The sequence below is a fragment of the Lepidochelys kempii genome, chromosome 13 (assembly GCF_965140265.1).
Source record: "Lepidochelys kempii isolate rLepKem1 chromosome 13, rLepKem1.hap2, whole genome shotgun sequence".
NCBI classification, from domain to species: Eukaryota; Metazoa; Chordata; order Testudines; family Cheloniidae; genus Lepidochelys; species Lepidochelys kempii.
Genome location: NC_133268.1, coordinates 36,315,355 through 36,331,004, shown reverse-complemented (window position 1 = coordinate 36,331,004; position 15,650 = coordinate 36,315,355). Strand labels below are relative to the sequence as shown.

The 15,650-nt window shown below is 41.6% G+C and overlaps 2 pseudogenes; both read left to right on the top strand.

The window, feature by feature from the left end:
• The first annotated feature begins 1,821 nt into the window (after window positions 1-1,821).
• LOC140896760 (olfactory receptor 10A7-like) lies at window positions 1,822-2,836 on the top strand (annotated as a pseudogene).
• Window positions 2,837-9,351: 6,515 nt separating this feature from the next.
• Window positions 9,352-13,367, top strand: LOC140896759 (olfactory receptor 10A5-like; annotated as a pseudogene).
• The last annotated feature ends 2,283 nt before the right edge of the window (window positions 13,368-15,650 follow it).

Genomic DNA, 15,650 nt, shown 5'->3' with positions numbered 1-15,650 from the left:
TAGCTCAGGCCTCATAGCAGGCCTTTGACACCAGGGCTTCTATCTCAGGCTTTCTTCCTACTCAGTTGTCTTTTGAAAATCTGGTGTATTTAATTTGCACAATGAGAAGACGTACCTAAAAACAATTGCATAGTTTAAAAAAAGCTATGTTGAGACACACAACAAAAAACAAGTGTCCTGTATTTCATCACAGATTTGGATTGCTTGTTTCAATGCTGAAAGGTCAGACCATGGTGGAAAACTCTAAATTTATGAGCTGTGTTGAGTTACTCTCTATTAAGCTGATGTACATGAGAATCATGCCACTTAGTTACATATTTAGAACACGTTTTGTTCCTTTGGTATTGGAGGGTAAAATGATTGTGGTGTCATTTCCCAAGGGTACATCTAGCATGATTAAAAGACCTGTGCCTGTACACAGAAACTCTGCAAAGTCAGTGAAGACGTCTCTCTGTGATCCAGAGCAAGGTAAGGAATATTGTATTTTGGGGAACCCAAGCAAATGCTATTTATGGGTAACACTTCAAAAGCACCTGATGTAATTAAGCACCCATTTTCCATTGATTTTCAATGAATACCAGTGATTCAATGATTTACAAACCACTGTCAATTTCGGGAAGACTGTCATTATGTAGATGCCATTCCATAGTCTACATCTGAATGTCACACATTGTTATAGGGTCACTTATTCAGGACAATCTTCATTCACTAGCAAAAAGTAAGGGTAGTTATACTCTTTCTTTCTTTCTTTCTTTCTTTCTTTCTTTCTTTCTTTCTTTCTTTCTTTCTTTCTTTCTTTCTTTCTTTCTTTCTTTCTTTTAATAAAAAAGGCAGTCATCCACAGGGCCCTGGATCTCCTTGACATAAGTGGCTAGCAAATGCAATTTCTGATCTGTCCCCATGCTGAAGCTAAGAGGGATGATAGTCGGAGGAGGATGAAAATGATATGCAGGGACCCATTTTGTGTGGAAACTAGGGATAGAACTGACAAATGGACCTGATTCCTGTGCTGAAGCCAGGAGGTGGGAGAATTAACAATAGTAACTCTCTGCCTTTATATCTACCTACTCTGACAGAGTATCTCACTATCTTTTACAATATACATTTTTATAACATATAGATGCGTTACAAAGAAATAACTTCCACAGTTAGACAATGAACTAATTTCATCCAAACTCCCCACAGACAATTTAACTAAGAGAAGAATGTTCTTTCCTCTTCAGACGATTGATATTGAACAAGGTAAGGTAAGAACTGATCCAAGTCATTTATCAGGCACATTTTGTCTCTTTTTCCTCTTAAGCAGTATCTGTGAGCAGACCATGCTCTCTTGGAGTGGCTTCATGATTTAAATGTGTTAAATGAATGTGTAAATGAATTATTTTATTTGGATGAATCATGAAGATCACTCTGACATGGCCTGATTCCCATTTACACAATGATTTAATAGATTCAGAGAGTTTAAGGCCATATGATCCCCTACAATCTTTGCAGGTGCCAGTATGGAGGATGACCATAAAAAAGATGGCCACCATCTTCCATTATTAATAATAGAAGTGGAGGTAAACTGCCCTGAGTCAAGATGGCTTTGATAACCAAATGTGGCCCAGGAAGGGCACAGGGGAAGATTCAGACTGAGGGGAAGGGAGACAAGCAAGGGGATGGCGAAAGAAAGGGACAGGATGGAACTCTCTGCTTGTATAAGTTATCTAAGCAGCTTTCCTGTTTTTGCCTACCTGTCACTACATTCAGAAATCTGTACTATATTGGCTTATATCTTTCCTTAGGAATAAATACTGTCCTGAGGAACTCAGAGCCCAAATGGCAGGAAGGAATCACACCACTGTCACTTAGTTCATTCTCCTGGGACTTTCTGATCTTCCAGAGATACAGGCTTTATTCTTCCTGTGTTTCTAGCTACCTACATGATCACTCTGACTGGAAATCTTCTCATATTCACCCTGACATTGGCTGATGCTGCCCTCCACACCCCCATGTATTTCTTCCTCATGAACCTGTCCTTTCTGGAGATCTGCTACACCTTGGTCACCCTCCCCAAGATGCTTGCCAACCTCCTCTCGGAGGATAAAACTATCTCCTTCACTGGCTGTGCTGTGCAGATGTATTTATTTCTATTTCTAGGGGGCATGGAGTGTTTTCTCTTGAGGGCAATGGCTTATGACCGTTATGTTGCAATATGCTACCCCTTACGCTATACGCACATTATGAACAATACCAAGTGCTCAGAGATGGCTGCTGTGTCATGGATCAGTGGTCTCCTCATGTCTTTGGGACACACCTTGGTCATATTTACCTTGCCTTTTTGTGGGTCAAATGAAATTAACCATTTCTTCTGTGACATCCCCCAATATTGAAGCTGGCCAGTGGAGCCACTTACCTCAATGAAATCGCTGTCTTTATGGTTGCCCTGCTATTCATAATGTTTCCCTTTGTGTTGATTCTGGTCTCCTACCTTCTCATCCTCCTGACCATCCTGAAGATGCCCTTGGCTCAGAGTAGGCATAAGGCCTTCTCCACCTGTTCCTCACATCTTCTGGTGGTGACATTGTTCTACGGGACAGGGATTATCACGTATCTGTGCCCCATTTCTGCATATGCACCAGTTACCAACAAACTGCTCTCTCTCTTCTACACAGTCATCACCCCCATGTTCAACCCCCTCATCTACAGCCTGAGAAACAAGGAGGTGAAGGGGGCTTTCAGGAGAACAATGGCCAGAAATTGCTTTCCTAAAGGAAACAAATGTATCATAATTACGGGCCCAGGTCCTCGAAGAGTACAAATAGGTTTGTGTTTACAACACCTGAGGGTATGACCTATAGTTCAGAAAAGTCAGCAATGATGCAGAAATTTTCAAGTAAAGGGGGATATGGAGTGTGCTTGCGCAAAGCCTATAGATGCAATGTTGGAGATATAGAGATGAGGGCTATACAGTTGGTATCAGTGCGTTACATGTCTGCTTTGTCCAAGACAGGATTAAGAGATATCCCCCTTGATAAAACCGGTAGATCTGGAGGTCAAATTTTTTCTGCTGAAATGTTTTCCCCCACACCAATTGAAAATAGCTTTTCTCTTAAAGAGAAATTTTCACTCCCACCGAAAAATAATTCTTTTTTTTTGCGGGGGGGGGGCGGCCTGCATTAGTGGAAATGTTTTTCTTTCCTGCAACCAAATTGCAAAAGGTCAAAATCTCCAATAAATAAATGAACATATTTTTCGGATGCCAAAAGTATAACAACAAAAAAAGTATTTCAGAGTTTTCAGTTTCTCAATAAAAAATAAAACAATTCTTGAAGAAAAATGTTATTTTTGGTATTTCCCATAGAACCCCTCCCCTCTGCAATAAATAAATAAAATTTGTGACCAACTCTTGAAACATGGCAGCAGAGATAGGGAGCTAGAAAGCCAGAGGAAACCATAGGGTCTGTCCGTGTCCAGCAGTCTCAATAAAAAATCATTTTTATACCTCCTACAGCCAAGTCCCATTTCTTTTCTACTGTGAAATTCAATATGGTGGGAGTAAGTTTTGGGCAGAAGATGGTTTGAAGGAGGTGGAAGATGCCTGTAATATGTGATGAATATAATATGTACATCTCTGCGTGTGATTGTTATTGCATTGTTTGCTAGATAGTTATTAAGGGTTAAATCAGACACACCCACAAGAAAGCAGATCACACCCCAGATAGGAATTCCTCAGCAACACTCTACATTTATTTTCTATGATATATTACCTCTGCCTAGTGGGTTGCTTAAACTGGTTTGACCAGGCTCAAGAGAGACAGGGACTGCTGAGACAACCCCATTTCCCAGAAGTGGGGGTGCCCAGCTAAGTCAAGTGAAGTCAAGATTATTAATAGCAATTTAGCCATAAGCCAATGCACCAACAGCAAAAAATATTAAAATAAGTCTTAAAAACTAACTCCAGGATTTTAAAATATTAATACATATCTAAAACCAGTATAAACCTATTATACCATATATTATCACCATGCTACTTGCTTTTTCTTTATTTTAGTGGCCAACCATACAAAACGGGCCACCACTCAGATCACAGATACATTGCCAGTTCCTCGCAAATATACCATTTTCTGAGCAGTCATAGAAAAAGGGAGAAAAACGCGGAAAGCCATTTTGATCTCAAGTGGCAATACAAAGTACAATCCGATAAAAAATGCAGTAGGTCTTCCACCTGCTCAGAGCCTCATGGATAGAAGCAGTTACATTTCTCAGTGCATGTATATCAGCCTTCTAAGTAAGCTGACCACATATATTGAAAGCAGAGAGCTGTAAAAGTCCTTCTTAACTTGTTATTGGGCAAACTGTCTAAATATCTGGCATACCCGGGAGTTATTTTAAGAAGGGGGAACCAAGGTGATATGTTTGTAATGGAAACAACTGCCACATCTAGTTGGCTATTAACATCTTCTATCCTCAGCTTGATTAGTGACTTCACATTCTACAAATTTGATCATCTCCAATTCTCAGAGGCCTTGAGAGCGCAAAGAATTTTGAATATACTCTGGCCAATTAAATGTACATTCAAAAGCTCAACTGCGCTGTTCGACTGAGCAAAATCTTGGCAAACATTGTGGATCCAAAAATTGTTATTATTGCACATTGGACAGAATAGCTATTGTGCTTGGCATGGCTATAAGAAGAGGTGTTATTTGGAAGATCAAAAATCTTCCTAAGAAATTTGTTATGAATCATTTCTCATCACCTGGGATCATTCCATCCCCATATTTCTGCACTATACAAAATTTGATTGCCTATCTTGACCTCAAACACTCTAAGGGCTGGAGCAATTAGTTTGCTCCCATGAGCCCTGGTGAAACACAATACAATTTGCACTGAATATGAGGCCTTCTCTTTTGTTATGTGAACATGTATATCCCACAACCAATTTTATGATAACCAGGTTGGAGAAAAAACTAACTTGCTCAGTATTGCCCATTGATTCTCCATTTATGCAACTGCCATCTTCAACTAAAAACAAGTTCTTTAGTTTTGGAGTAATTTCTCAAAGGGCCTCCCGTTGACAATATAAACCAAAGACATTTAATAAACACTCAAGTCTGACTGAAGTTTGTGTTAATGGACCCATATGGTTTGTGTATAATAGGACAAACACACACAGGGTAACCCATGATTTTGGAGGGAAAATATTGTAATGCTAAATCAACATCATTGATATAAAAAGGAAAAGGGTGAATAAATAGCAATGACAGCACCTCTTGTTAATTGGGATGGAATTAGTTAGTTCCCCATTCAAACATATTATAATTTTGGCCTCTGTTTACCTATGGAGAGCTCTTAGAAGAAAAAGTAATGGAATATATTCCAGATATCTCCAGTTTGCCCCATAGATGGTCCCTATCAATGAAATCAAAGGCCAATGTTAGATCAACAAAAGCCACATACAATTTTTCCCCCATAAAAGGGACAAATGTGTAGATCAAATATAAAAGAATAAAACAACTATCTGTAGAGGAGTGACCATTTCGGTGTTCTTCAGCTAATATTTATCTGTTTTCTGCCCAATACTCTAGTCTTCCCCCTCCCCCACAAAAAAAACTAGTATAAAATTTTAAGACAACATGCCATAAGCTGATTGAGTGATAATTCCTTGGATCTTTTCTATCCCATTTTTTATACAGTGGTATAATAATACCAGTAGCCCACCCTGAGAGAAAAATCCCTGTATTGTTTGTACTGGAAAAAAGTTTAGCTGAAAGAGTTGCCTGCCCAGTCAATATTTTTCTTAAAATACATCAGGCATAAAATCCTCACCAGCTGCTTTATTACAGCATTGCTGATCAATGACAAATGTAACTTCTTTGCTAGATTCTGCAGACCATTCTGGGAGGGAACAAGGTATGGAGCCTATCAGAACCGATCACACAGAAAAGTTAATTCATGGCATATGTGACATTATCTGATTAAAATATGACCATGTATGACACCCCCAAGTCCAAACACCATCTTGTTCCCTGTAACTTTCCACAGTGAGAACAATGGGTTTCCCTTCACTTGGCAGAAACTATAACAGGCCCTGGAAACATCTCCATTTTGCCTCTTTCCTGTTTAAACCTCTTGACTATGTTTAACTTGTACTAATGGGAGCATTCTAACCAAGGGACTGAGGACCTTCCAATGACTTGGAAGCAACCAGAGACTTAACAAGCCAGCAGTTTATTCCATCACTGCTACAAGCTAATCCAAGAACTTTGCCGTTATTATATGTATTCGATTCTTTTAACCAATTTTAACTCTCACCTTCCTTTCTTTCTTTTTATATATAAACCTTTAGATTTTAGATACCAGAGGACTGGTAACAGAGTGATTATTGGATAAGACCTGAGTTATATATTGACCTGGGTACCTGGCTGGTCCTTTGGGATCAGAATAAGCCCTTTGTTTGATTAAATTGGTTTTAAATAACCACTCATCATTAAGTCTAGTGGTTTTTGTGGTGGTACAAGGACTGGAATACCTATGGAGACTGCTTTTCTGACTTCTTGTTAGCCAGTGGGGGTGGTGGAATCCAATGGATTCCAGTTTGGTATATTTTATGGGAGAATAACCACCATTTTTGGAGTGTGTCTGCCCTATATCTCGGCAGTTTGTCCCAAATTTGGTATTCTCAGTTGTAATTCACAGAGGCAAGGTGACAGCATATCATTACAAAGTGCAGAAAAATGTTTCTCCCACATATACTTGGTGATCACAGCTTCAATATTTCCTAATCTTAGAGCCCAGTGCCACCAGTTTCCAAAAATATATCATATATTTCATTTTGGCAGCAGATTCAAATGACTTCCACAGTGCCACATAATGGACCAACTTTGTCTTTTCAAGCAATATTTCATAAAACTTCCTATAATTAATTAATTTTGGGATGGAATTCTGTGAAAGGTCCTTCCTGAGTTCCCTTGTCATAATCTGTAGCTGTTTTTTTATGATGAAAACAATCTGCATCCCACTAAATTCTTTTATCTTTCACAGGGTAAGAAGAACTCTTTCTGGTAGCCAGATCAACCTGTAATTTTTGCATAATAGCATGAGTGATATTCAGGGATAGACCTTCATCACTAAAATCTAAAAATGGATTTTTTTAACCCTAGCAGATAATTAGAGGAGAGATTTTCTTTAAATTAGATTTAACCAATGGATTCCATTTAATACACCTCACCATTAAGGCTTTACAATTAAAGGTGGAATGCTCTCCAGTAGGGGTCAACCAATAAGCTGGGTCCGTTAATTTTTAACCTGTCGAGTTTGGTGGTCACTATAGGATTTAAGGGCAACTGAAAACTTAGAAAAACAAGGCCCACTTAAAATTGGGGCTGCAATATAATCCCTCACACTCTACCCTCTAAGAAAGAGATAAGTAACATGCCCCACCAGGAATAAAATGACTTGCAGGGGGAGAACCAATTTCAATACTATTAGCCAAAACTCCTGCCTCAGAACCACTGCATTGGTATAACAGCCCTGACAACCCCCAGTACACACAGATCATAGGTTGGGCTGCCAGAATCATGAGGTAGTCTTAGAAATCATGAGACTTTAACCAATAATGACTTTGGAGCCTTTTTATTTGCCTTCTGGTGTCACAGCCTTTAGAGTCCCATTTTCAAGTTTTTCTCCACAACTATGAGGTCTAGAAACTTGGTTATTTTTATTGACAACTGAGATTCTCATCTAACCGCATGAATCCAGAAGCAAGGGCAATCACAAAAGCACCAAATGTCAGCAAACTTGTGATTAGATTACAAGAGTTGGCCAGTTATCTAATTCTATATGATGATTTAGCTGATGTGTAGATATATTATAGTGTACACCATCCTACGCAATTGCATGTCAGGGATACAGTGAACTCTGGCTTCCTGACTCCAGTACCCGACCTAGTGGACCATGTTGCCTATAAATGATTTCATTTTAGATAAATAGATAGATAGATTGTATGGAGAGAGAGAGAGAGAGAGAGAGAGAGAGAGAGATGTGTATGGGAACATGTATAAATAATTTCTATGCCTAGAGTTTTCAAATTATCCTAAGGGAATGAGGCATCTCCCATTTAATTTCATATACTGACTGGTTACATATACTGACAGTGAGAATAAGAAGGAAGAGAAAATGCACATGCTACATTTTATTTTTTCTCATCTTCATTTTATCTCCAGTCCTGATATTTATTCCCATACGTTTTGTGCAAATAAGAAATTGTCCCCTACTGGAAGGAATGAGACCTGCTCTGTGTGTGTGTGTACACATGCACACACACGCTGCCCCCTGTTGGGGGAAAGATATTTTCTTGATCTGTATGGGTGTCTGTCATAAATATAAAGGGAAGGCTAACCACCTTTAAATCCCTCCTAGCCAGAGGGAAAACCCTTTCACCTGTAAAGGGTTAAGAAGCTAAAGATAACCTCACTGGCACCTGACCAAAATGACCAATGAAGAGACAAGATACTTTCAAAGCTGGAGAGGGGGAGGGGAAACAAAGGGTTCTCTCTGTCTGTGTGTGTTTTTTGCCGGGACCAGAGCAGTAATGCAGGTCAGAACTCCTGTTAAGGGTTAATAAGCAATCTAGTTAGATATGCGTTAGATTCTGTTTTGTTTAAATGGCTGAGAAAATAAGTTGTGCTGAATGGAATGTATATTCCTGTTTTTGTGTCTTTTTGTAACTTAAGGTTTTGCCTAGAGGGATTCTCTATGTTTTGAATCTGATTACCCTGTAAAGTATTTACCATCCTGATTTTACAGAGGTGATTCTTTTACTTTTTCTTCAATTAAAATTCTTCTTTTAAGAACCAGATTGCTTTTCCTTGTTCTTAAGATCCAAGGGTTTGGGTCTGTGTTCACCTATGCAAATTGGTGAGGATTTTTATCAAGCCTTCCTCAGGAAAGGGGGTGTAAGGCTTGGGGGAATTTTGAGGGGAAAGACGTTTCCAAGTGAGCTTTTCCCCTGTTATATTTGTTGGACACTTGGTGGTGGCAGCAATAAAGTCCAGGGACAAAAGGTAAAATAGTTTGTACCTTGGGGAAGTTTTAACCTAAGCTGGTAAAAATAAGCTTAGGGGGTTTTCATGCACGTCACCACATCTGTACCGTAGAGTTCAGAGTGGGGAAGGAACCTTGACAGTGTCTCATTTCTGTAGGTGTGGGGAGTGGGGAGAGAGAGGGGATTGGGAAATCAGAGAGTTGTAAATAAGCAAACACTCAGAGCTACAAAGGGTTCACATAAGCAATTCTATCAGGGACCATAGGAATAAACAGAAGCATTTACGTATTAATGTCCTGAACCTGGCTGGTGCTGGTAACGCGATGTTCCCATTGAGGTTAGTGGGAGATGAAGGCCTTCCATCCAGCCACTCGCAGGATAGGACCTTCTTATCTGTTGGGTTTATTTTTAAAGCTGAAGGATAAATGACAATTTACCTTCAAAAGATACTGAATTAAATCCAGAGTGTTTAAGGGAACCTGTCTTTGGAGACTCAGAAAGCAGCTGATATATGTCAAATCCACCCAGACCTTCATTCACAGCAGATGCAGGAGCATTACCTGGATGTAGAGGTAAGTCTGTTGTGGTTTGAATTTCATCTGAGGGTTTGATATTCAGGGGTCTGTTCTGCTCCTGGTTAGACGGATTCAGCCTTGCTAGGGTAGTCCTAGTCACTCGTGGAGCTGAGAGGAGAACACGGGACATTTATTTGAGAATGAAACAACAGAAATCAATGACAAAGCCTCAGCCTCTGCTCTTAGTTGTTCGAGGGTGTTGTGTGTTCTGAGTCAATGACGACTCGAGATTGTAAAATAACAGGCTGAACTGGGATTTTTAATCAAATATTTATCAGTCAGAGATTTGTACAGCACAATACAAAAGGATAGTAACGTTTCCACCCTTGATGTAAGATCTTCACTGTAACTGGAAGGTCACCCAGTTTCCATTTCCCAAATAAGTTCTCATACCTGTGTCATTATGTAGGGTTTCCAAACAAAGAAAACCTCTTTGCTAAAAGAAACACACATTCTGATGGCATTTCTATACATTCTCAGTTTACCTGATTTATATGTGAAGGCATAATTATTTACAGCTGAGAGGACTAACAATTTTTCAAGATAATATCTTTCAGTGAGTCTTTATTCCCCCACAATCGTTCTTCCCTATCTGATGTAACAATATGTTATCATTTTATGTGTGTGTGTGTGCGTGCGTGTGTTTTAAGAGGATGGTACCCATGAATATCTGGAGTTTTATAGAGATAGAGACACTATGGATTATTATATTCAGTCTAAAGCACAGAATTCCTGAATAGGGTTACATATCAGCCAGGAACCAGTGTTCTGGGCCTTAGAATTCAACATACTCTTTGTTAATATCCTAAAAATTCCAAATAATAGTTAATATACAAATGGATCAAATATTGAGACAAAATAGGACTAAAAGGGTTAATATTTACTAACATATACTAACAAGGGTAATCACTGAGTAACTACTCTGAATTGAAATGTCTGATTCCAGATTTACACTGTGGCAATCTGAGTCTCAGAGCAGAGTTTGTATTTTTCTTTTAATGGCATGTTACTAGATAGAAAGGTAGATAGATAGATGTATATGGGGCTAGCTAGCTAGCTCGATGCTGATGTACATAGTCACAGCTTTGTTGAAGTGAGTGTGGCTACACCAGTTTATACCAGCTGATGAAACTAAAACGACTAAGGGATAGATTTTTAAATATGTATGTGCTGAGTGGGATTTTCTAAAGTACCTAGGTACCAAACACTCTTCGATTTCACTAGCTGTTGGGTGCCTAGCTGCTTTTGAAAATCCCACCAAACAACTCAATATCTTTAAAAAATCCAACCACAAAAGACTAAAAGAGCTTGGCTCATTTAGCTTAGGCTGAGAAGGGATCTGATTGCCCTGTATAAATGCACCAGGAGAGTAAACATCAGGCAGGGTGAAGAGCTATTGAAGCTAATGGATAATGCTGGCACAAGAAAAAAAATGGGGATAAACTGGCTGTGAGTACATTTAGTCTGGAAATTAGAAGAATGTTTCTAACCATCAGAGGAGGGAGGTTCTGGAACAGTCTGCCAATAGGGGCAAACAATCTAATTAGTGTTAACATGGAGCTGGATCCTTTTATGGTTGGGATTACACAATGTGGTTCCCAGTGAGAGCAGAGAACTGGACTTGATGAGTCAGGTGGTCTCTTGCAGTCCTATGAGCTGGCCCCTAATGACCACATGGAAATTCTTTTTTCTCCTCCTTCCACAGATCATAGAATCATAGAATCATAGAATCATAGAATATCAGGGTTGGAAGGGACCCCAGAAGGTCATCTAGTCCAACCCCCTGCTCAAAGCAGGACCAATTCCCAGTTAAATCATCCCAGCCAGGGCTTTGTCAAGCCTGACCTTAAAAACCTCTAAGGAAGGAGATTCTACCACCTCCCTAGGTAACGCATTCCAGTGTTTCACCACCCTCTTAGTGAAAAAGTTTTTCCTAATATCCAATCTAAACCTCCCCCACTGCAACTTGAGACCATTACTCCTCGTTCTGTCATCTGCTACCATTGAGAACAGTCTAGAGCCATCCTCTTTGGAACCCCCTTTCAGGTAGTTGAAAGCAGCTATCAAATCCCCCCTCATTCTTCTCTTCTGCAGGCTAAACAATCCCAGCTCCCTCAGCCTCTCCTCATAACTCATGTGTTCCAGTCCCCTAATCATTTTTGTTGCCCTTCGCTGGACTCTCTCCAATTTATCCACATCCTTCTTGAAGTGTGGGGCCCAAAACTGGACACAGTACTCCAGATGAGGCCTCACCAATGTCGAATAGAGGGGAACGATCACGTCCCTCGATCTGCTCGCTATGCCCCTACTTATACATCCCAAAATGCCATTGGCCTTCTTGGCAACAAGGGCACACTGCTGACTCATATCCAGCTTCTCGTCCACTGTCACCCCTAGGTCCTTTTCTGCAGAACTGCTGCCTAGCCATTCGGTCCCTAGTCTGTAGCTGTGCATTGGGTTCTTCCGTCCTAAGTGCAGGACCCTGCACTTATCCTTATTGAACCTCATCAGATTCCTTTTGGCCCAATCTTCCAATTGGTCTAGGTCCTTCTGTATCCTATCCCTCCCCTCCAGCGTATCTACCACTCCTCCCAGTTTAGTATCATCCGCAAATTTGCTGAGAGTGCAATCCACACCATCTTCCAGATCATTTATGAAGATATTGAATAAAACCGGCCCCAGGACCGACCCTTGGGGCACTCCACTTGATACCGGCTGCCAACTAGACATGGAGCCATTGATCACTACCCGTTGAGCCCGACAATTTAGCCAGCTTTCTACCCACCTTATAGTGCATAAGCTGGACCAGTGATGAGCTAGACCAGTGAAATTGCACAGCAGAATCACAGCATGCTGACCTACTTCTTTTTTTTTCAGATTCTGGAGACATCCAGAGACCTGAGCAATACTTTGTGTAAGTTTCTCCATTTTCTATACCATCACCGTGACAGGAAACATCCTCATCATCTTCATGACAGTATTGGACCCAGCCCTCCACACCCCCATGTATTTCTTCCTCCAGAACCTATCCTTCCTGGAGATCTGCTACACCTCGGTCACCATCCCCAAGATGCTGGCCAATTTAATCTCTGAGGAGGGGGGCATCTCCTTCACTGGATGCACTGCCCAGATGTATTTCCTCCTTTCTCTTGGGACAGCAGAGTGCTACCTGCTGGCTGCCATGGTGTATCACCGCTACAGAGCCACCTGCTCCCTTCTGCACTACACTCTCCTTATGAACCACAGGGCCTGCGCCAAGATGGCCGCTGCTTGCTGGCTCTGCGGAATTCTGATGCCACCAGACAATGTGGCTTGGACCTTTTCCTTGCCCTATTGTGAGCCCAATGAGATCAACTACTTCTTCTGTGACATCTCCCCAGTTCTGAAGCTGGCCTGTGGGGACACCTTGACGAAAGAGGCCTCCATCCTAGCCCTCAGTGTTTTGATCAACCTGTCCCCCTTCTTGCTGGTTGTGGTGTCCTATGCTCGAATACTCTCCAGGTTCCCGAAGACCCCATCTGCTGAGGGAAGGCACAAGGCCTTCTCGACCTGCTCCTCTCATCTCACTGTGGTCACCTTGTTCTACAGTTCAGCCTGTGCTATTTACCTGCGGCCGAAGTTCAACCACACAGTGGAGGTGGATATGTTGATCTCTTTTTTATTCTGTCCTCGCTCCAGTGCTGGACCCTGTGATCTTCAGTCTGAGGAACAAAGAGGTGAAGAGTGCCCTGAGCAGACTCAGGGGAAGAAGGAGGTTTTCATGAATCATGTAAAAAAATTGGGGCAGTCCAGTTCAAATTAGGGCTTTAAAAATAAAGTAAAGTTACCAAATTATTGAATCTGCCTGGGTTTTTCTATTAAATACGCCATAGGTTCACTTCTCAGTTCAGCCACCGACACCCTGTGCAATACATAGTTCCACAGGGAGACAAGGTAGGGGAGGTGATATTTTTTATTAGACCAGCTTCTGCTGGGGAAAGAGGCAAGCTTTCAAGCTCACACAGAGCTCTTCTTCAGATCCTAAAGAACCAGGCATAGAACACATGCAACTCTTTTTATCATAGGTGCAAACAAAAATACCCCCACACTTCTACAAACATGTATACGTTTTAAATTAATCAGCCCTATGCATGTCCAGAAACGCACATATATGTACTCTTGCTGGTGTGCAAAAATGTAGCCGCAGTTCCCCTAAAACAAACACACATACAAATTATCCCTCTCCCAGTTCTTCAAACACCACGCCCCCTGTTTCCCCCACAAGTACACCCTGTGTGCACTCTCTATCACACACGACTTATTAAAAATTAGAGGAGGGTGTGAGCTGCTAAATTTGCAACTGGATATCCAACAATCCAAAGGTTGTGGGGGTGTTTGCATCTCCAGTTTAGTTTTGCATATTGTAGTGAGAAGGGCCAGCTATGAATCTCAGATCTGGTTCCAGGTGTAGGGTACAACCTCCCTGAAATTTCAGAGCCCCATGAATGATATTTATCCAAGAAAATGTGCACAGCTGTGCTAGACATGAATGGCCCTCCGATATCCTCACAGATGCAGAGACTAATTTCCTGGCAGGAACTATGGAAAACCTTTGGGAAGCTCATGGGGTAAATCACTTGGTTGCCATTCCTACCACCATCAAACAAATGGCATGGTGGAGAAGTTTAATGGAACTTTGGGGGCCATGATATGTAAATTCGTAAATGAGCACTCCAATGATTGGGACCTAGTGTTGCAGCAGTTGCTCTTTGCCTACAGAGCTGTACCTCATCCCAGTTTAGGGTTTTCCCCATTTGAACGTGTATATGGCCATGAGGTTAAGGGGCCATTGCAGTTGGTGAAGCAGCAATGGGAGGGATTTACACCTTCTCCAGGAACTAACATTCTGGACTTTGTAACCAACCTACAAAACACCCTCCGAACCTCTTTAGCCCTTGCTAAAGAAAACTTACAGGATGCTCAAAAAGAGCAAAAAGCCTGGTATGATAAACATGTCAGAGAGCGTTCCTTCAAAGTAGGGGACCAGGTCATGGTCTTAAAGGCGCTCCAGGCCCATAAAATGGAAGCATCGTGGGAAGGGCCATTCAAGGTCCAGGAGTGCCTGGGAGCTGTTAATTATCTCATAGCATTCCCCACCTCCAATCGAAAGTCTAAGGTGTACCATATTAATTCTCTAAAGCCCTTTTATTCTAGAGAATTAAAGGTTTGTCAGTTTACAGCCCAGGGAGGAGACGACACTGAGTGGCCCGAAGGTGTCTACTACGAACGGAAATGTGGTGGTGGTGTGGAAGAGGTGAACCTCTCCATGACCCTTGGGTGTATGCAGCGACAGCAGATCAAGGAGCTGTGCACTAGCTACGCGCCAACGTTCTCAGCCACCCCAGGACTGACTGAACGGGCATACCACTCCATTGACACAGGTAATGCTCACCCAATTAGGGTCCACCCTTACCGGGTGTCTCCTCAAGCTAAAACTGCTATAGAATGGGAGATCCAGGATATGTTACAGATGGGTGTAATCCGCCCCTCTGAAAGTGCATGGGTATCTCCAGTGGTTCTAGTTCCCAAACCAGATGGGGAAATACGTTTTTGCGTGGACTACCGTAAGCTAAATGCTATAACTTGCCAAGACAACTATCCAATGCCACGCACAGATGAACTATTAGAGAAACTGGGACGGGCCCAGTTCATCTCTACCTTGGACTTAACCAAGGGGTACTGGCACGTACCGCTAGATGAATCTGCCAAGGAAAGGTCAGCCTTCACCACACATCTCGGGCTGTATGAATTTAATGTACTCCCTTTCGGGATGCGGAATGCACCCGCCACTTTCCAAAGACTTGTAGATGGTCTCCTAGCGGGATTAGGAGAATATGCAGTCGCCTACCTTGACGATGTGGCCATATTTTCGGATTCCCGGGCAGAACACCTGGAACATCTACAAAAAGTCCTTGAACACATAAGGGAGGCAGGACTAACTGTTAAGGCTAAGAAGTGTCAAATAGGCCTAAACAGAGTGACTTACCTTGGACATCAGGTGGATCAGG